The sequence below is a fragment of the Leucoraja erinacea genome, chromosome 12 (assembly GCF_028641065.1).
Source record: "Leucoraja erinacea ecotype New England chromosome 12, Leri_hhj_1, whole genome shotgun sequence".
Classification (NCBI taxonomy): domain Eukaryota; kingdom Metazoa; phylum Chordata; class Chondrichthyes; order Rajiformes; family Rajidae; genus Leucoraja; species Leucoraja erinaceus.
The window spans coordinates 34,369,980-34,392,820 of NC_073388.1; the positions used below are offsets into that span (position 1 = coordinate 34,369,980).

The 22,841-nt window shown below is 44.8% G+C and overlaps 1 long non-coding RNA gene across 1 annotated transcript in view; it reads right to left on the reverse strand.

Moving 5' to 3' along the window:
* Window positions 1-19,466: 19,466 nt before the first annotated feature.
* The window catches only part of LOC129702240 (uncharacterized), a 43,014-nt gene continuing 39,639 nt past the window's right edge, over window positions 19,467-22,841 (reverse strand). The window contains exon 4 of the long non-coding RNA XR_008724348.1: window positions 19,467-21,045. This is a non-coding gene — a long non-coding RNA (uncharacterized LOC129702240). The remainder of the gene's footprint in view (window positions 21,046-22,841) is intronic.

The following is a 22,841-nucleotide window of genomic DNA, read 5'->3' on the forward strand; positions in this document are numbered from 1 at the left end:
TGCTGAGTTACTCCAGCACTTAGTGTGTTGTTTTGGCCAACCTGCTTCTGCAGTTCCTTGTGTCCATCGCTTTGTGACAGTTTTGCCTTCAGTTAGCAGTTCCCAGTTCATTTCTTGTTAAATCACTTCTCATTCTCACTTCTCATTCCAGCAAATTGGCATTGTTGGAGAGTATTCAGAAGTTTTAGAATTATGTTGATAGCGGAACTTTACTAAACGAGAAACCAATCCACAAAATAGCAAAACAACCTGTTCATAAGATAACTTGCCTGGATAGTTTAAGGCTATTGAAATCAGTTACCGGGTGTGGGACATACCCATCAATAACATTGCAGGCAATAGATGAAGGAGCTTGTTAATTGGCCCTCATTTAAACTGCCATTAAGGGATCAGGTAAGGTTGTGGCTATCTCATGTATTAACATCGTTAAAGACATATCCCTGTTCTTTAATCCCCAGATTATTTAATCATTTAATATTCTGCTGTTTGTGTATCCAGGGAGTCATCCCTCAAAACTGTAATGAAAGAGACATATTGTGGATGATTGCATTCTGCTTAGAAGTTTCCAGACCATTTGTATGAATTATTTTGTTCCAGTAAAGGTGTTTCAATATTCAGAGGTGTCTTGGCAGCTCCAACATGCTCCCATTGTAAATATGTAATTGTGCAAAGTTACCTGTCGACGCTCAAAATATTCAAGCTAAGTAGATAATTATAGCATTTGAATTTGTAGTTATTCATTTATTGTTGCCGTTGTTGCCATTGAAACCCCCCGGGGCCGGCCCCCCGCCCCTGGGCCCCCCACCGGGGGCTTCCCCTCAACACTCGCCCGCGCCCGTGACAGCAGCCCCGCACGCCCCCCCGGGCCGCGGTTGGGCCGGAAACTTCTGTGCCTGCCCGCCGGGGGCCAGCCCCCCCCGCAAAGGCCCCCCGGATGCCCCCAGACCCCCGGTGGGTGAGCCGCCACCCGTCTGAGCCCGGCGGGGAAGGGGTGGAAGCCGCCCCGGTCGCCTCCCCCCCTCACCGCCGGTCGCCAATACCTCTGCCCCGCCCCCGCGCAGCCCTCTGATTGTGGGCCGGGGTGCAACCCCCCCCGCCCCCCCCCCCCCCACCCCTACCCCGGCCTTTGACCCCGCCTCTCCCGCCACGCCTTCCGTACCCTGCAGCGTTCCTCATCACCCACCCCCGGCGGGCGCCCACGTCGGCGGCGACCCCCCGTCACACCGGGTGCGGTTGTTACATCTCCACTCGTTCCAGATCCCACGCGGGCCAGGGGGGTCGCACTGACGGGGGACTAGGAGGAGCAACCGCCAGCGCCCGGGGTGACCCACTACAACACCGGGGGACACACCGGTTTGCCCCGCGAGGGAGGCGGTGACACCTCCCCCCCCCGGTACGCCGCCTTAAAAGTTTTCACGCAGCCGGGCATTACCCGCACACCCCATCGCGGCCGACCCCCCCGGTCGAACTCTATCCGGCCCCCGGCCGATTCGAAGGGCTTGACACAAATCTTTGCTCACCCTATTACGCATTGCTTCCTGCATTTCAGTATTGCGCCGCCCCACCACGCATGTTCAAGACCCCGGCAGGTGACAAGAGCCGCACCCATTCACCGACGGTCCCGCTCCCTACACGGCGCCCGGTCCTGCTTACTCCTTACACCTCCAGTAAGGGCCAAAAAGTTGAGACCAGCCGCCTCAAGCCCCTCACGTTGACTTTCACCCGTAGACGCACTATCCCCGCACGAGATCCACGCACGGCACTGAACACCGGTCACCTTTCGTTCAAGGCGTCAGTTTCGCTTCCCCGAGGTACACACACGACCACTGGCACTTGCTATACGCGGCGCCCGCCGGCCACCTGACGCCATACCCCCCCACCCCCCTCGTTTTTTCCGAACCCTAACGACACCCCACCCCGTACCCAACCAGTACGAACAACACCCTGACCACCACCACCCCCACCACAGGTTTTAAGGTCCAAACCGACCACACAGTGGCCCCGGAATTGGGGGCGGGGGGCTTAAAAAGGTACTTTATCATTCTCAATGGTCCGCGAACGGGTTCTCACTGCTTGCTACAGTCTTTTAAGTGATTAATGCGTCTGAGTGGCATTGCACAATAGATTTTGCCCCTACGCCGTTAGTAGCGCCCCCGGATCCCCGGGGGTGTCGGCCCCCCGCACAGGGACCCCGCCCGGCTCAGCGACCCGCCCGGTGGCCGCCAGCCACCACAAACGGGCGATCCCCGCCCCAATCACCCTATCCTACACATACTAGACCAACTTTTTACACCATAAACCAAGCCGACCCGCGGAATGACCCGAGCGAACGTACGTCACCCGGCGCTCGCCCCGCCGCCCCCCCCGGTGACCACCGTGGGGAAACGCTGATCTGTGGGTTTCCCGGAACCCGCCCCCCCCGCCAAAACGCCGCCGCGCTCAGCCCGGAGACGATCCCCACACGTAAACTGCCCAAGTACAGCCCACGCAGCCACCATAGTCGCCCACGAATCCTCCTGTGGTTCTCAGCCCCCCACTTTCGACCCCCCCCTGCCACCGCCACAGCACCCCAACAACCCCTACAGACTGTGCCCACCGCGTACCGCACTAATCCGTTGGTGCCGCTGTTAGATATGTGTCTCTGTTATTGTCGATTCTGGAGCTGTTTTTCTCAAAGCACGCAGGACCAACATCACAGCTTTTGGCCACTATCCCCCTTGCATACGAAGCGATACAGCCCGCCTATTTGCCGCCCCCCCCACCCCCGGCACCCGTGGGGGTGGCGTCGGGGGTCTCAAAGGGGGTGGACACGTCCCGATCTCCCCCCGGGTCCCGCCCCCGGGGAGGGTGCCCCCCACCCAGGGCGGGGCCTCTCCCACGCTGTTCTCCCCTGATCGTTTCTTGTCGCCGCCTTGACCATGCTTATCGCTTGTACTGTTCACATATGTAACTTTTTCGACGAGATGTCGATACCCCCCGACACAGCCACCCCACCCCCCTGCCGCACCAACGAGTCCCCGCTACGCACCGCAGACTAACCCGCCCCGCCAGACCGACGTCTCGTCGCCCACCACACCGCGCCACCGGTCACCAGACCACCCGAAAACCAACCAGCCCCCCCTCCACCGACCACCGGCCACAACAAACCAACCCCACAATCTCAAACGAACCCCACAGGCACCTAGTGCACCACACCACCCAGTGTGCACCACATGCCCCCACCCCCCACTCACCCCACCCCCCACCACCCCTGACCCCCCCCCCGCTGGCCGCGACGCATACCCGCGCCCCGCCGGGTCCCGCCTCCTCTCGCCACCCCGCCGCCCCCCCCCGCGCCCGCCACCCCCCCCGGTTCTACCCCCACGGCCGCCCCGGCCCCCCCGGTTCCCGCGCCCCCGCCCCCGCCCGTGCCCCGCCCACGCCGGGGGTTTTCCATTCACCCCCCCACTAGCGTATGCCTTCACAACACGAGACACTGTTATCATTTGAGCACAAACTTTTATATCTTCCCCCCCGCTTCCACCTCGCACCCCAGTGAATGCCTCGAAAAATCCCTCTCAATTCTACCCCTTTCACTGTCCTTGTGCCCTTATGTCACCCAACCTACCTGCTCCTCCCATGAAACACCCCTGTTCCCCACACACAACCTATGCTTCTCACGAGACAGCACTCATAGACTCCCAACTTCCCCCACTAGACGCGTCCGCTGCGCGCGATATGGGGCCCAGGACACCCCTCAGGGAACGCCCCGTACTGCATGCCGCGATATGATCGAGCTGCAATGATCACATGAATGGCGGTGCTGCGAGCACAAGGGCGGACGATGGCCCCCCATGGAATCCTGCACCGTCGCTTTGCCCAACCGTGTGTTCACTGTGGACACACTTCCCTTGCCCCCCTGGGTCTGCATCATCCACAACGCCCCTTGCCCCTGGCTTACCGTCACACTGTGACCCCATAACACCGTCGTCCTTTCTCCTGCCAGTCGGCAGGGCTCACATTCCACTTGCTCTTTTGTTCATGCCCACTATTTGCTTCAACGTAACCTGACCTGCACTGCGTAAATCCGAGTGATCTTGAACCTTTAAACCGCTGTGCCAAAATCTTCGCATTGTTGCCTCTTCTTTTAAATTAACGTTCCAACGAGTGCCGCAGAATCCCGGGTTGTGGTGGAAGCGTTCCCTTCCGCCCGTTGCTACGGCGGTTTTCTTTCGGGGCCCCATACCTGCGGTGCCAATTCCTCCCCCCTCTTGCGGGCGCGAGCGCTCGGTGGCTCCTTTACAAACGTTGGCGTTACCCCCCCCCGATCCCCCAGGTTAACGGTTACCCGATGCCTTTTCCCTAGGCGTTCGAAGCCCCCTTTCATGCTAAAAGTCAGAGACCTCATGTCGGCGCCGTGGAAGACTCGCTTTAGTTCCTCACTGCGATAGAGATCAGATGCAAACCTCCGGCCCCCTCTGGCAAACCGCCCGTTCAAACATAGCGTGCTAGTCGAACCCGCAAGTATCTTTGCTACCTACACAACTACTTTTCCACAACCTTTAGCACTTAAGTACAACCCATCGTGTCACGGGGGTGGGCAGGACCCCGCCGAACCGCCTGATTTTTTACCCGCCGTCCAAGTGGACACGCTCCGCATACAACCCTTGCCCCGCCGCCCCTTTAGCTGACACCGTCCCCAGCGACTGTCAGCGCTGCCGCCGCACCACATCTACGCAGCCGTTATTATCCCCCCGCCAGAACTCATCTGGCTCGTTGTTAGATTAACATCTGTGATTTGGGGTTTAGAGAACTTAAATGGCCACCGAGCCTATTGCAGGGTAAACGCAATTACATCTGTTGATATATGGGTGACAGGTCCACGCTCTCCGGTACACCATAGGTCACCCATGCTGGACAGCTGGATCTGTTTCAGAGCTAGAGAACCTACAGCCCCACTAGCGTTCATCGCCTCCCACGATAATTGGTGAACGCTTGCGTCATGCTTCTGTTTAGAACTTGTCTAGCTTTTCCGATGATGTGGATTCCTACAAATGATTTGCAACAACCACCTCTCACCCGTCTGACAATAAATGGTGCCAAAACGGTTAATCATCCTGCTTGCCCGGCCTCATGTCTTGTGGCACTGATCATCTTGCAAATCACCTTAAATACGCTTGTAGACTTTTTAATGAGGCCTTTATTTTTAAATGGTTTCCATTTCAATATATTGGAAAAGTATATCTTGAGCCACACATATCTTCATATAATAATGCCTCGAACACTGACCTCCATTCTCCCCGGTTGACCTGTCTAACCAATATTGTGGTGACTTTAGAATATTTCGAGAGAGAGCTAGATGAGTCTTAACGGACGCGAAGTCCCGTCACGGGGATATGGGGAGCAGGGCCGGAACAAACGGGGCGGCGTTTTTAACTGATGGGGATGGATGTCAACCCTGATCCAATGAATGGCGGTGCTGGCTCGAAGGGCCAGAAGGCCTACCCTGACACCTATATTTATAAGTATTCTTGTCTTCTTATCATTCCAACTGTCTATCCTACTTGCTACACCTCCTGATGGCAACCACACACCAACTCTCGCTCTTGTTTCATGACTCTAGACAAAAAAACCTAGACTGTGCCAACAACCGTCGATCCAAAATAACCCTGCCAAAATAGAGCCAAGCTCTTCCCATAACTACCCCAAGGAATCGCAGACGAATTGTGGTCAGGTATGTTGCCCTTCTTCAGCATCCTTTTATCTTCCTGGTCCCCCCGTGCCCTCCCAAACTGCAGCATATCCCCACTTACTCATCGCTTCTCCTACTGCAAGATATAACAGTAAAATGTTCGCAGCTTGCTTTTCTACCAACTCAAATCAACCTTGGCGCTATGTGCTGAGAAGCATCGTATTTTGCCACCTAAAAATACTTATACTTTTAGCCCATTCACCCATCTTTCATCCATATTTTAGACTCCAACCGTGGACCGACCTTATGTTTGGTATACTGAATCCTTTGTCACACTTGTCACTTCAATTTCTTCTCTGGGTCACGTTGTAATTAATTTCTTGGATACTTTCCCATGCCATGCCGTATTTCGGTTGAATTAAGTTCTGAACGCTGGCCTTCAACCCTGTCACAAACCTGGAACTGAGACATTTCTACAGATGTATCTCACAAATTGACTCTAAGATCTAACTGAGCTCTTGAACCTGGAAATCACAAGATAAATTGTAACACATCTTCTCTGCAGTAAATCATAATCCCATGGACTGCACCCTTCTCTACTCTTTCCACACTCACTACTCAATACTATCTCCACCGTTTCTTTAGAAGACAGAGAGTGCTGGGGTCATGGGAGGACGAGAAGGCCTTTTTACGGGGATACTGAGTGGTGCTCAGCATGATCATATATAATGGTTGGTGCAGGCGACAGGGCGAATGGTACCCACTGCCTCATTTCTCAAGTTTCTATTTTCTATGTCAGTGGTCAGCACACTGCCTGACAGTGAACATGGCTCCGGTGATGTAGGTAGATCAGCATTCGTGCCCACTGATGAAGGATTCTACAGTCTTTATCTAAAGTGTATCATCTCCGATGAGGCTTTCCATGCTTGTTAACATGTCCCATCCTCCTTAACCATGGCTTCCCCTGGGCAGAGTTTGCATGGTTCTCTACCCATATTTTTCAAGCCTCCCTCTGCATCAGCAAAATAAGCTCGTCCCCTTGTACTCCCATCCACTTACCTGACCCATTAATCTGTGATCACCTGCATATTTGTGTGATTTAGTCTGGATCAGCACATAAAAATTCCATCCCATCCCCTCTGAAAAGCCTTCCATTAATTATGAAACTTCTTAGATTCTCTTCATCTAGCACCTACTCGCCCTTCAGATAGCATCTCCTTTTAACTACAGAGATGCAACCTGCTCCCCCCGTTTCGTCAAATGTACATGCCAACTTAGGTACCAAATCATCCTTAAAGATCTAATAGAAATCATTTTCAAGTCGCTTCAATTCTGATTAGACTAATTGGCTACCACGCTGATGAAAAAACCTTTTGGGTCAACCATTTTACAGACTACTCGCTACAAAGCAACGGGGTGTGGACTGCCTGAGACCCTGGCCACGCCACTGACTTCCTTACCACACTCTCACTATGGCTCTGGACTGTCTTCAGCTTCCCCCAGTGCTCGATCATTGCCACACATGCAGCTCCAGATCCCTCAACACCTGTTGTCAAGGTAATCACACATTTCTATCGCTCTGCAATGCAGTTGCATATCATTGTTTCCAGTTGTTACTTGTTCTTACTTTGGATTTCACGTACTGACGTTAAGTGTTTCCTGCCCACCCTTTGAGTTACTATATAAACCAAACAGTTACCCTAGACCTTCGCATTCCCTGCCTTGCAACTTGCTTATTTTCTCACTTTCAAAATCAAGCTGCAAGGATCCTTGGACCTGAAAGGCTTCTATCCCTATTAAAGTGTGCCTGACCGCGGCATGTTTCCAGCTTCTATGTGCTTGTTTGGATTTCCCCCTAACATAGCCTTCATCTTTTGATCCCAGTATTATCCAGTGTACTTGCATTTGACCCCCAACGAAGCAAAGGCTATCTCATGCCTTCCGCGGCTATCATCATGTCATGTAACAAATCGAGTAACTAGTATTTGCTGCCCACTGCGAGTCCTTGTCTAATGAGGGCTATATTATCATTCTATACTTTTGTTGCCATCTTTTAGCTAATCTCTTTTTCATATGCACAATCTATGACTATTTCTGCGATTACTATTTTTTCTATTGTGTTCTATTGTTTTTACTTTTCTGTATTCATGTACAGTATTTTCTAATTTGATTGACTAGCACACAAACAAAAGCTATTCACTGTACCTTGGTACACCTGACAATAATAAAACCATGCCTATCTTTTTACAAATCCTTATATTTAAAATCATGGAGCCTTTCTCTTGATATTCTCTCATCGATATGTGCCAGTTTGTTCTACTGAGGGAAAGGGAATGTGTTAGTTATTAATTAACATACTGAGGAATATTCAATATGTATGATTCCATAATAGATGGTCTGTTTCGGTGCAGAAGGATGAGGAGTGCAGGAAGAAGCATTAATAATGAGTTTAGAAACAGAAAAAGGACGAGTGTGTCTGAAGGGTATGGCTTATTGCTAGAATACAAAATGAAAAGGGAGTGCCAAGATTTTCATTGAGGTGTAGCAAAGCTGACAATAACAAAACTGTGGATGGAAATCTTACAAATCGTTTACACAAGTTCACTGAATTTCTTCTTGAGATAAATAACTTATTATCTTTACCTCATGGGTTCTAGATGGAGCATTTTACTCCTCCCTTTTATTTTCCTAACTTCCTGGAAATTATTGCACTGGCCTTGTTCTGTCTTTTATTTCTGATTCAGTTCTCATGTTAAACTTTTCAAAGAATCATGGAATTCTCCTTAAGTAGAGCAGAGCACTAGGAAATGGGTTTACGCCAAAACATCCCCCACACAGTGGGGACTTTTCAGAATTATCAGTACAGTTTTTACTGACAATTTATTCATGAAAAGTTCCACCAAATTTAGTAAGAATCTCCCACTAAGTCTTAATTCCATATTTCTATAATTATTTACAGCACAGAAGAATGGCATTTGCCCATCAAGTCCATGCTGGATTATTGAGGAATGTGTTGTTCTCAGGTTTTTTATTCAGATCACACTTTTTATACCATAACACAATGATTCAATGATGGTACAAATCTTCTGTTCTTTAACCTTATCTTTGTTGTGCATTTTTTCCAAAGATTCTCAGGGATACAGATTAATAAATGGAATTAAGCATCATAACCACATGGAACATATTATAAACTAAATTAGCAGCACAAAATTGCAAATGCTGAATTTCACAATACCTATGTGTCGGCTGCATTATTTCGAAAGAATCAACATGACATTGGTAATGGAGAGATTTCTGTTAAATAAAATAACTTCAACAAAGTTGTTTGGCCAAGTGAAGAATCAGAGTTGGCCACACCGTTTCCATGTGGACTTTGAAAATTAAGATGATCCGAAGCCATGACTCAGCTTGAGGGTCTAACAATATTGAGGCTTTGGCATTAAATTGTACATGGAAGATCTGTGTTGGACCAATGGGTTTGGGTTTCACATGGTGGTAACTTTTCTGCACATTCTTTTTTTCTTGTTACTATCGCTCCAGGAAAGATTTTTCCAATCTTAATTTTTCGTGCCAGAAAATAGAAAAGAGAGTATTAGAAGCATTTGAAAGTTGACTTCTAAATGCTAACTACTTTGCTTTTAACTAGTGTCCAACTTCACTTAAACATTGGCTTCGATTTTAGAATGATTTAAATTAGGCTAAAGGTCACCATTCTATTTTGGGCATATGGATTTTATTAACACAATGCAGTTAAAGAACCAATCAAGAGAGTTGTGAATTTGTGGAATTTTCCTGCCCACGAGGGCATGTGAAGGCCAAGTCACTGGAGGGATTTAAGAGAGTACGATAGAGCTCTAGGGGCTGGGAGGTCCAGGATAGGGAGGAGGCAGGCGACGGGGCTCCCCGATAGGGGACGATCAGCATGATCACAATGAATGGCGCTGATGGCGTCGAAGAGGCCAAATGCCTCCTCTGCACCCTATTTTCTATGTTTCAGGTTTCTAAAGATCCCAAGATGAAACCTATAACTATTGGTTATTTTCAACAATGATCAAAAACTAAGATATATGGATGTACTTGAGCAATAAATATGTGATTTGAACCATGTAGGAAGGTTAAGTGTACACATGAATCCAATTTAACATATAATAAACTCTAATTGATTTATATTTCTTTTAAGGGACATTAGTAATCATCATTTCTTTGTGATGATAATTTTGTCTGTAGATTAGGTTGTTAGAACAATACTATGGGAATAATCCAGCAAAAATGTTGATAGATTTTCCACACACCACCCAGAGGTCAATTTGCAGATGGACATACAAAGCCATTCCTACAGTTGGAGAATGAGTCATATTATCAGTGTTATACTGGTTCAGTTAAAACCTCAGCCAACTGTGAAAACTGAAAACTCTTGTCAGATCTTTGTAAATATTTTCCATGTTAGCTGCATTTTGTCCTCCATTTATCACTGAAATTGCATTGTGCCAGATTGGTATCAAATGTAATGCAAATTATTTTGATATCAGCTAATTTCCAGTTACGGTTCTATAGTCCCAAACAATTGCTCTCACCATCTATACAGTTATTAGTTATGACATCATAGCCATGTATATTAAAGTTGTCAACTTTATGATTGTTACTTTGCTGTTGTACAATATCAATCCTTTTTACTAGTTTGTTGGTAAAATTGCCAGCCACAAAGCCAATTCTTCATTCATTGCCCTTTTCCACCAGCACTCATAGTTCTCATGATACTGCAGGAAGCCATTCAGACCATCAAGTCTTTGTCAGGTCTCAGAGTAATCCAATCATCCCATTACCCAATTTATTTCCCTGCATTAGCTCTCGCATGAACGTCAATTCCCCATTAATTCTCCTGCCACCCACCTGTGCTATCCGTATTTTAAAATATTCAAATAATCTATCAATCAGCAATGATTTGGGGATGTGGGATGGCACCATAATAGGCCTTTCTCACGGGGCGACTTGACGCAAGATGTAACCAGAGTGAAGTGGTCGTGGTCTAGCACGATATCACACGATATAACGGGGGGGTAGACAAAGAGTTCCCACGGTACTCGGCATTTCTGTTATTTGTGCGAGTGACTTGTCCGTCTCCCAAGCTTTCCTGTTAAATCTTGAATGACATTGCAAACTGTCAAGTGTAATTAAATCATCACGTGGCACAAATGATGTCACTTTTTTTTCCACACACTATAAATATCCTCCCTTGGTTGAATTGGCTCATTTGGAGACATGTCTGTACTGATGCCGTGACTTTACTGCAGGAAGATGCCACATTACTTAGGAGAGAGGGGGGGAGAGACAGAGAGAGATGCACAGAGGCAGTGTGATGTACTTCGGGGTGACTGGCGGAAGAGAAGAGCGCATATGACCTTGGTCTATCTGTGTGTGTGGGAGCGAAGAGAGACTAAGCAGAATACATCGGTCTTATTGTGTGTGGGGGGAGAGAAGAGAGGTGGGGGAGGGGGAGAAAGATAGAGGTGGGAGAGGGGGAGAAAGAGAGAGGTGGGGAGGGGGAGAAAAAGAGAGGGGTGGGGGGAGAGAGAGAAATGAGGGGAGACGTATATACACACACAAAGCAGAGTTTTACTGTGTATGTGGGAGACACAGATGGACTGAGCACAGTACCTCGGTCTTACTGTGTGTGGGAGAGGGGGAGAAAGAGACGTACACTCACAAAGGCAGTCTCTCAGCCTGTGTGAGAGGGAGGGAGGGAGAGAGAGAAAGGCACACAAAAGGTGGATGTGAAATCTCACCTGCCTGTTTCAAAGAGAACATTCAATCTCCACACAGACACCACCATAGTTCAGAACTGAACCTGGATCATTAGAGCTCTGAGGCAGCAGTACTACCTGTTGCACTACAGTATGACCAATTGATGTATCTATTGATGCAACTGCATTGTCTGATTTATAACCATTGCTGATTATGTTATAATTGGCCATTATCACTGCCCACCAGAATAATATAAATGGCCAGTTTTTAAGTCATTAAGATACAATGGTTGTTATGGAGAAGATCCTCTGGACTATGTAAGCTTTACACAAAACGTTGGCTTCATATGGAGTCTGGCTGAGAGCACAGGGCAGCTATTGGTTTGCTTATATATTAATTGATACATTGATTCTAAGTTGTTAATGTTTGGGAAGAGGCCATGTCACAGACCTTAATACCAACTCAGATAGTGGCTAAAACAAAATTCAACCGGCATTTATAATTCCCATTATCTATATAATTAAAATTCAAATCTTGACCACTTCCTGTTTGCACTGCATATTGATTTTAGAAAAAAGCTACCACTTACGGATGTGATTTGTGGCCATCTTACTCAGAGTCCCGCTCCGCTGCGCAGAACAAGAGGATTTTTCCCATCGATTAAAAATAAAAGACTTACTAATGTTTAAAAAATGGTGAGATTCTCTCTCCTGTCAATCACGCCATGAAGGCTATGCCCCTTCCAGAAGTGTGGACTGCCTCAGTCTCTGCAAGGTGGGGGAGTGAGAGATCACGACTCTCAGTCTGAACTGTAAATAACACTGAACACATGTCTACTAAACTATGATTGGTTTTACTGACCTGTGAGTGCCCTTAATGTGGTTTGAAAAAGCAAATGTGGTGGTGGTGGTTGGTTGGTTGGTTGGTTTGAAAAAGCAAAGCAATTGTGGTGGTGGTTAGTTGGTTTAAAAAAGCAAAGCAATTGTGGTGGTGGTTGGTTGGTTTGAAAAAGCAAAGCAAATGTAGTGGTGGTTACACAAAAAAAAAAAAAAAAGCAAAGCAAATGTAGTAGTGGTTGGTTGGTTTGAAAAAGCAAAGCAAATGTGGTGGTGGTAGTTGGTTGGTTTGAAAATACAAAGCAAATGTGGTGGTGGTAGTTGGTTGGTTTGAAAAAACAAAGCAAATGTGGTGGTGTGTGGTTGGTTTGAAAAAGTTGGTGGTGGTGGTGGTGGTGATTTGAAAAAGCAAAGCAGATGTGGTGGTGGTGGTGGTGGTTGGTTTGAAAAAGCTTATAATTAAAAGTCTAAACTTGACCACTTCCTGTTTGCATTGTATATTGATTTTAGGAAAAATGCCACCATTAATAGCTGTGATTTTTGGCCATATTACTCAGAGTCCCCTTCCGCTCATCAGGTGCAGAGGAATTTTTCCCATCGATGAAAAATAAAAGAGTTATTATTGTTTAAAATATTTTGAGATTCTCTTTCCTGTCAATCACGCCATGAAGGCCACGCCCCTTCCGGTGGGAGGGTGAGGAACTATAGAACCCGGAAGTGTGGATATGGCTCAGTCAATGCAAGATAGGGGAGAGAGAGGTCATGACTTTCAGTCTGATCTGAGAACCAAATGAACACACTGAATTTTGTTTAAGAAGGAACTGCAGATGCTGGAGAATCGAAGGTACACAAAAAAGCTGGAGAAACTCAGCGGGTGCAGCAGCATCTATGGAGCGAAGGAAATAGACAATGTTTCGGGCCGAAACCCAACACACTGAATGTCTACTGAACTGTGAGTGCGGTTTTTATGTGTTTTTTTGGTGGTATTTTGTGGTGGTTTCCCCCTGCTTGAAATGGTATGAAAGTGCATTTGAATTTGGTGGCCTTGCACCCTGCATGAAATGGTATGAAACTGCACTTGAATTTGGTGGCCTTGCTTGAAATGGTATGAAACCCTGCTTGAAGTAGTATGAAACTGCACTAGAATTTGGTGGCCTTGCACCCTGCTTGAAATGGTATGAAACTGCACTTGAATTTGTTGGCCTTGCACCTGCTTGAAATGGTATGAAACTGCACTTGAATTTGGTGGCCTTGCACCCTGCTTGAAATGGTATGAAACTGCACTTGAATTTGGTGGCCTTGCACCCTGCTTGAAATGGCACGAAACTGCATTTGAATTTGGTGGCCTTGCACTCTGCTTGAAATGGCATGAAACTGCATTTGAATTTGGTGGCCTTGCACCCTGCTTGAGGTGGCATGAAACTGCACTTGAATTTGGTGGGCTTGCACCCTGCTTGAAGTGGTATGAAACTGCACTTGAATTTGGTGGCCTTGCACCCTGCTTGAATTTGGTGGCCTTGCACCCTGCTTGAAATAGTATGAAATTGCACTTTAATTTGGTGGCCTTGCACCCTGCTTGTAATGGTACGAAACTACATTTGAATTTGGTGGCCTTGCACCCTGCTTGAAATGGAATTTCAAGGAATAACCGAGCGTCAACTGCCAGCCCACCAGCCGTGAGTGAGTGAGTGAGCTGCCAGCACGCCAGGCTTGAGTGACTGAGCTGCCAGCCCAAGAATCCATTCAGCCCACAATGTCCATACTAGCCCTCTGGAAACCAGTTCCTTCAGCTCACAACACCCATACAAGCGCTGCAGAAAGCCCCCCCCCCCCTCCCTCCCTCCCACTAGCCACCAATATTGGAATTGGTGGAGAGGTGGAATATTGCGTTGTGGAACCAGCCCTCCCATGTGAACATGGGACCCAACGGGTTCCACTTAGTCTAGTAATCGTAAAATGTTCCTCTGCAAATGCTAAAAGTATCTTTAATAAATGTAGAATTGACTATAATGTTTCTTTAAGTATGGAACATACTATGTTTTTTTTTGGTGTGTGTGTCTATAATTCGATGGACAGCAGAATCGTATGATGTACATTTTCTCAAGCAAGGTAACTGTTTCACAGAGAGTTTGAAACATCCCGTTTGCAGTGAGAATTCTGTGCATGTAAGTAATTGGTCTGATATCTTTAAATCACCTCTACGTCCTTGGATATGTTTTTGCTCTGTCTCAATGCAGTCATGAACATATTGCAGAGGAGATATTAGGGAAGTTAAAGTGACCCATTACGACAACCTTGATGCTTTTGCATCTTTCTGTAATCTGTTTACTTATCAGTTTTTCTAATTCTCGATGACTATTGGGTCGCCTATAGTACAATCCCATTGGTCCTGTAGTACAATCCATTAGTACTTGGAGAAGGGTGCAGGAATACAAGACAAAGAACTTCATCGGCGGCTACTTACAGGAAGCGGGTGGGTGGCTGGGAGTTGCTTCAAACAGCTGCATCGATTTAAATTGTATTGTTCAATGCTTCACTTAGAAATATTTATTTTAAATCATTTCATCCGCAGATGTTGTAGCAAATAACAATATTTAGTATTTAAACTGTTTTCAATTCCACTTTTAGCGCGGGTAAGAGTATAATTATAACTGTTATTGTGAACGTTTACCATGATTGAAATTTGTTTACAGTGGGCAACCATTCATAAACTGTGTGTTAGTGTGCTGGGTAATGTCTGTACTCTACCATTTGTTTTCTTCATGCAATTCACACATCTGCCTGGCTTCATGCCGTTGTTTAAACTTAGAATTAGAACATTCGGGGGACCAAAGCACTACAGTAAATGCTACAGTATGTCAGCATGTCATTCCGAAAAAGATCCATTATTCCAACTTTCTTTTTTTTTTGTCAACTAGTCTGTTACCACCAATCCATTGTGCTTTAATTTATTCCACTATCATCTTATGTAGCAATGTCACAAAATTTTGAGATTTAAAAATCAAGTCTGCAATTTATCCCATCAGATAAAGCCCAATATGAAGTTTAATTTGACGCCTAATTCACTTTCATATCTTCGGTATTAAAAAAGTTATGGCCATTTTCATACTCCGAAATTACCATCTTGTTCCCTATTGCTTTTCCATTGACTTAACTCAAAAGCTGTGATTGAGGACAGTCAAAAGTCCATAACTTTCTTAAAAATTTAGAGAACTGAATGACATTTTCAGTTGTTATAGATTGAAGCATTCTGAAACAAATATGAAACAATCTTACTTGGATGACATGAAATTAAAGCATATAATTAGTTAGATACCTAATTGTAGCTAATTACAAAATTCAATTACTAGATCTAAACATCTATCCATTTCTTAAGAAAAGGTTAACATTTTTAAATAGCCTAAGAGTCCAAATAACATTCACATCAAGAATTCACAATATAACATGATTTTAAAATCTCATTGTCATGGATTTATAGGCCAAATGGAAGGAATTTAATGTTTAACTCTCATAAATTAATGGGCATTTTAAGCAACAAGATGATTAAGTGGGTTTTTGTGGAACACGATCGATTGGAACGTTGTGGTTGCAGTGAATTTGAACCCCATATCGGCAAGAAAAACACTGCCGGATCGTATGGGGCAAAAATCACATTATCGCCAAGGAAAGTTTGATTAAAGTCATCCTAAGAAGCAAGTTTATATGTAAAATAGACGACTTACATTTTGTTTTGTCCCCTACGTGAGAACCGTCCCTTTGTAGGCGTTGACGGCGTTAGAAGTAGCTTTTTATTTTGCTCCAGGGATTAAATTGTCCCGCGATTTAAAAAAAAAACTACCATGAACGGAAGTCGGAACGATTTTTCAAGTCATGTCAAGTCAAGTTCATTCGTCACATACACATACGAGATGTGCAGTGAAATGAAAAGTGGCAATGCTCGCGGACTTTGTGCAAAAAACAAACAAACAAACAAACAAACTACAAACAGAATGGAACAGAATCACATATTGTTTTACATATTGTACAAGGAAAGAAAACTGTAAAAAAACAGCAATTTAAAAAAAACAGTAGAATGGTACAGTAAGGTTAGTCCCTGCTGAGGTAGGAGTTTACAGTCCTAATGGCCTCTGGGAAGAAACTCCTTCTCAACCTCTCTGTTCTCACAGCATGGCAACGGAGCCATTAGCCTGATTGTAGCAGCAGGAACAGTCGTTGCAGGGGTGAAGGGATCTCCCATGATCTTATTGGCTCTGGAGTTACACCTTCCGATGTATAGTTCCTGCAGAGGGGCGACTGAAGTTCCCATAGTGCGTTCGGCCGAACGCACTACTCTCTGCAGAGCCTTCTTGTCCTGGGCAGAGCAGTTCCCAAACCAAATCGTGATATTTCCGGACAAGATGCTTTCCACAGCCGCTGAGTAGAAGCACTGGAGGATCCTCAGAGACACTCTGAATTTCCTCAATTGCCTGAGGTGGTAAAGGCACTCTCTTGCCTTACTCACGAGTGCTGCAGCGTGTGATGTCCATGTCATATCCTCAGAGATGTGGACTCCCAGGTATTTAAAACAGCTCACCCTATCCACAGTATCCCCATTTATCCTCAATGGTGTGTACGTCCTCGGATGATGTGCCCTCTTAAAGTCCACGATCAGCAGCAGCTTAACAGCCTGAAGAATTTGACTCCGACAGGCAGGAAAAACGGCATTTTAATCCCGCCCCCCCTCTCCCCCCTCCAGAGCTGGGGGATATCGAGAGACCCCAGTGAGAGCCTCATCTATAATGGAAGAAGGGAACCCCCGTTTCCTAAAGAATTAGGACATGTCCGATGCCCTGGTATGGAACACCTCATCCTGGGCACAGATGCGGCATAGACGAAGGAATTGGGAATAGGGGATAGTCTTTACAGGAAGTAGGGTGGTAAGAAGTGTGGTCAAGATAACTATGGGAGTCCACAAACCTCTTGAACTTGCAGGAAGAAATCAGATCTTTGGGTGCTAGAGGCCCTGGTCAATTTTAACTAAATGTCTTGATTGATTTCCACCTAACAGGCAAAGATGGGGTCCTTTTGTGTATTTTAGATATGCAAATAATTGGCCAGATGTGTAACTCAAAGTTTAAATGTGTTCGAAAAGGATAGTGTGGAGAAGAACGGAAACACGCCTGTATTTTGTGAATGAAACCTACTTATATTAGAGAGAACATTTTGTTTATATGGGATTGCTAAAAAAACAATTTGCTTTCAGGTAGGACAAGCTATTAACTTAAAATAGAACGTTGGCACCTATCAAGTCCTCCAGGTCAAGACACCATTAGGATAATTCTGCGCAGAAATTGCTAAAGAAACTGGGAAATGTTCCTGGTACCGAAAAGTCCACTGATGATCTAATTAGTATTGAGGCAGGACAGCTGAAAGGTTTGCCAGCATTTAATCATATGTTATTATAAAAACTGGGATAATTCTAATGTTGTAATGTTTTTATTGGCTCCTCTGGTGACATATCAGACTTCCATGGAGTGCACAGATTCTTGGGCAATAATTATTAGTTTAGCTAAGTTACTGCAGCTGGAATGTTGTTGATGGTACTAGATATTAAGAGAGCTAAATCTGAAAAATGTGAACAATTCAGATTAGTTGTTCATATTATTCAATTGTTCAATTGAAGAAAATGGTGGTACTTTCAAAAACATACAAATACAACAGGAAAATTAGTTAAAAGAATGTGTTAAAGCAAAATAAATGAATTAGTGAGTCAATCAGTCACGTGCCAAGTAAATTAGAGTGAAATAGGAATCATTTTGCAAATGTACATAAATAAATAATTCTCAAAACAAACACAGATGTATATCAAGCTTCCTCAAAGGTATCATATGAAGCTATTGAATCATTTTATGTGAATTCATTGTATATAATGAGGATGTTAAAATGATCAGCTGGAATATTGCTAGCAGTTATGCCAGTACCAAATATATTACAATAAGCTAACTTCACCACCATTGCCAGCTTGGAGACATTTATCTGCATTACATGATAGTTTGTTGACTCGGATGAATGAAAAGATTGTACCTTTTGGCCAATGACTCTACTGCTAGTCAATGATGTAGCTTTAGATATCTTTCCTTTCTTTTACATAAAGACAATTATAGCAGTTAGCAGATTATAGCAGTTTGTGGCATTTCACTTCGCCATCATTCATAAGATTATTGACATTTTTTTTCTTGGTTCTTGGTTCTTGGGGTCCTCCAAAATATTCCAACTGGAATTTAAACTGGAGGTGGTGAAGAGAGGGATTAAGCCAGAAAGGGTATAAAGAACACACACTATATAATTTAACATAAAACATCCCCACACAACAGAATCACTGAGTGGGAAGGCACCAAAGTCGGTCTCTTCCTCCACTGTTCCTCGTGGTCAGGGCCTCCCCAAGCCCTCCGCAGTTGCAGCTACGAGCGGCCCGATGTCCAGGACCGCTTGCCGGGGTGTTGTAAGTCCGACGTCGGGGCTGCGGGACATCCTCAGCGGCGTGGACACCAGAGTCGGCCCCCTGCTACCGGAGTCAGCGGCTTCCAAAGTCCGTAGGCCGCGCCGGGTGGAGACTGTTGCTGGAGACCCTCTGCAAGACGCCCCAGGACTCCACGATGTTGTTCAGCGCCGCCCGCGTTGGAAGCTCTCCGCACCAGAGCTCCACGATGTTGGAGCAACGGCCCAACGCTCCGGAGCTCCAAACGGCGACCCAGGTAGGCATTGCCCGCTCTGCAGTGACTCCAGCGCTGCGCCGCCGCTGTAGCAGCCCTGGTCCGGTTCCCGTTCCCCGGCAGGAAAGGCCGCTCCGATCCAGGTGGTAGGCCGTGAGGTGGGGGGCGAGGACACGAATCGGAGAAATAGTCGCGTCCCCACCAGGAAGAGACTGGGAAACGGTTTCCCCCTTACCCTGCCCCCCTCCCCCACATAGAAAAGTTAAAGTTTCCCCCTAGAACAAACTTTAGACTAACTAAAAATAAAAAAAAGATTGAAGGGACAGACTGGCTGTAGGTAGAGGCTGCTGCCAGTGCAGCACCCCCTCCCCCCCATTTATTTCACTTTAGAATACAAACAATGGACTTGTTTCCAGAAGGACTGCTTCGAGAAGGCAGAAGTTGGGATGGGAAGTTAAATGTCTACTCCTGCTTCTACCTTTTTAAATATATATTTTTTTATTAGAAATAAATATACAAATAATATAGTAAGCGACAATTTAATTACAGATTTCTTACATAGCTTCAGTTTAAAAAATATATATTTTAAAGAATAAAGAGAGAAAAAGATGAGAGAAACTAATAGAGAGGAAAAGGAGGCGCAAAAGGAAACTACCAATAACAAGATTGTGGAGTAGATCCAGGAAATGTTGAGTATAATTATTCATCCAATCCCAAACTCAGGTTTCAACTCTGATTTTGTGTTAAACCAATTCACTTTTTCAAAAATGCAATAAATGGAGACCATATTCTAAGAAATAATTCTGGTTTGTAAATTAAGACAAATCTTAAACTCCTGCTTCTATCTTTTGATAACAATAGATATCCTAGATCGGAAAAGGGATAGAAAGATTAAAAAGCTGATTAATATATTAAAATAAATGGTTCTCTTTTAAAAAAAAAAATCATAGCTAAATGACATGAATATACATACTATTTTGAGCCTGTAGTAAGAAATCATTCAATTTTTCATGCCATGGCAGTCTGTTATATTATTAACATCCTAGCTGATTGAGGAGGTTCCCCAATGAACATTCACAAATACAGTTTTGCACATACTTCATACTTTAACAAAGAATTGTAATCCTGATTCTGTTTATTGAGACTGAAATAGATCAAATCCAATTAAATTTTCAGTCTGTAATTATGTAGAAGATGATTCCTACAACTCGAAATATAAAATAACACTGTTGGCCAGTTAACTATTTAACAAAGCAATCTTTTTTTTCACAATATATAGTTGTTAAACATTTCCCACATTGCTGCTTTCCATGCCAATTAATTATCAAACTGACTGAAAGTTCACTGCGCAATTAAACAAAACTGTTTTTGATTGTAACTCCAGATGTTCCACCATACCCCCTTTTCCCCACAGAGCTCATGCTTCTACATTCCTTCTTTCAGCAGAAAAGCAGGCAAGCATAGCAAGGTCCAAAATACTCCTTGAGGATTTCAGTCTCTGCGCTCTTCCATGTTCAGTCAATTTGGGAAACTTGCAATGGTTTGATAGTTCTGAATGGTGAAAAAATTGCATACTAGCTAACAATTATGCAGCCTTTATGATTTCATGACCTCTCAAAGTGTTTAGTTAAGAATGAAATATTCAGATGCATAATTACAGTCATGATGTAGGAAGTAAAGTAGCCAATTTTCAAACCGTAATCACACGGAACAACTTTGTGGCACGACATTCAATACAATTATTTTTTAAGGAGAAGTGTCAGGGTGAATACTGAGAGAAATTTTTCCCAGTGGGGGCATTTGACCAAGAGTCATAGTTTCAAGATATGGGCATTCTCCCTTTTTAGGCATTTCTCTGAGAGGGTTGTGATTGTTTTGAATTCTCCTCCTTGGTGTGCTCTTGGAACAGTGTCATTGAATAGGGTGGCACAGTGGTACAGCGGTAGAGTTGCTGCCCTACAGCGCCTGAGATCCAATATCGATCCTGACTATTGGTGCTGTCTGTATAGAATTTGCACATTCTCCCGAAGACCGTGTGGGTTTTCTCTGGATGCTCCGGTTTACTCTCACATTCCAAAGGCTAATTGGCTTCTGTAAATTGTCCCTGGTTTTTAGGATAAAAATAATATATTGTTAAAATGTGTAAGAAAGAACTGCAGATGCTGGTTTAAATCAAAGGCAGACACACAATGCTGGAGTAACTCAGCGGGTGAGGCAGCATCTCTGGAGAGAAGGAATGGGCGATGTTTTGGGTTGAGACCTTTTTTCCTGGCAAATAATTATAGTTTTCATAATGAGATTCTGAGTGCAGTGAAGATTTACTGAATAAGTTCCAGTGATGGCTGTTCTGCCATATGAAGAGAGATTGGGTTGACTGGGCTCACATTCACTAGAGTTCAATGGTAGTACACATAGAACGAGAGGAGATCTCACACGTCTTGCAACAAGATTTCAAAATCTCATGAAAAGTTAAAGTTATGAAGTGTTCTTCATGGGTTGAGGGTGAAGGATGAGGGATGAGAGAGGGAAACATTTAACAAACAATACTGGAACAGTTCTGTTCAGCATGTATTTCAACTGATATGAAAATTGGGACTGAAGTACAAAGAATGAAAATGTCATTGTTTTGCTGGTCCCTTGATGTATTCTGAATGATTACTTTACGTGTCTGCTAAGTTATGCAATGTAGATGAATTAATAATTTATAAGCATGATACAGTAAATTGCACTGCTGGTTATAGATGGTATTTTACCAGTCATATGAAAAGAGTGAATGAGTCTTGATTTTAGTCTCTGGGAGGTGAATTAACATACCAGATGGTATAATTTCATTGGACTGGACCAGCACAGAATATGTTTGTCAAATAAATGAAGGCACTTCTTCCTATTTGGGATAGGTTTCCATGTCATAGTCATAGAGTGATACTGTGTGGAAACAGGCCCTTCGACCCAACTTGCCCAAATCGGCCAACATGTCCCAGCTGCACTAATGCCACCTGCTTGGTCCATATCCCTCCAAACCTGTCCTATCCATGTACCTGTCTAACTGTTTCTTAAATGTTGGGATAGTCCCAGCCTCAACGACCTCATCTGGCAGCTTGTTCCATACACCCACCAGCCTTTGTGTGAAAAAGTTACCCCTCGGATTCCTATTAAATCTTTTCCCCTTCACCTTGAACCTATGTCCTCTGGTCCTTGATTCCCCTACTCTGGACAAGAGACTCTGTGCATCTATCTGTGCATGTGTCTGTTGGAACTGATTAGAATGATTACTTTTATATCTACTATTCTGCAAACTGGTTGATTTATGTTCCATTTGTCAAAGGCTGCTCGGACCCAGAGAGAGATATTAGGCAGACAGATAAAACTATCCAATGACATTCTCAAAGCTTCCTTGCCAAAATGCATCATGCTCACTGATTCCTTGGAATTCCTGTCATATGACTTCTCAGAATGGAGGAGGTGCATTATGGATGGTCACACATCAGGAGCATATGGAGGTCTTGCATAAAATGTAGAAGGAACACACCACCTCGTTCTCCAGTCCCTTCTATGCAGGAGGGGAAGCAAGTCAGCCTCTTGTGTGAGAGCCTGCCTAGGAAGACGAATGACTGCTATTATTCTGGAAGATCTGTTCAGTCCTGCTGTGAGTTATCCATGCTAAGAAACTGTTACATTTCAATGTGTGGGAGGTTGTGTGCAGTAAAATAACACATTCCAGAGAGAAATTTAATGTACTTGACTCGGCTGATACTCTTGGCTTATTTGTGCACATCATCACAACGCCAAAGGTCCACAGTTGACCTCTTCACCCAAGGCAGATGTCATTAACAGAGTTTAGAAGCAACAAGCTGAATTTTTCTTGGCACTTCCTCTTGCTTTAAATACAAACCACCTGTC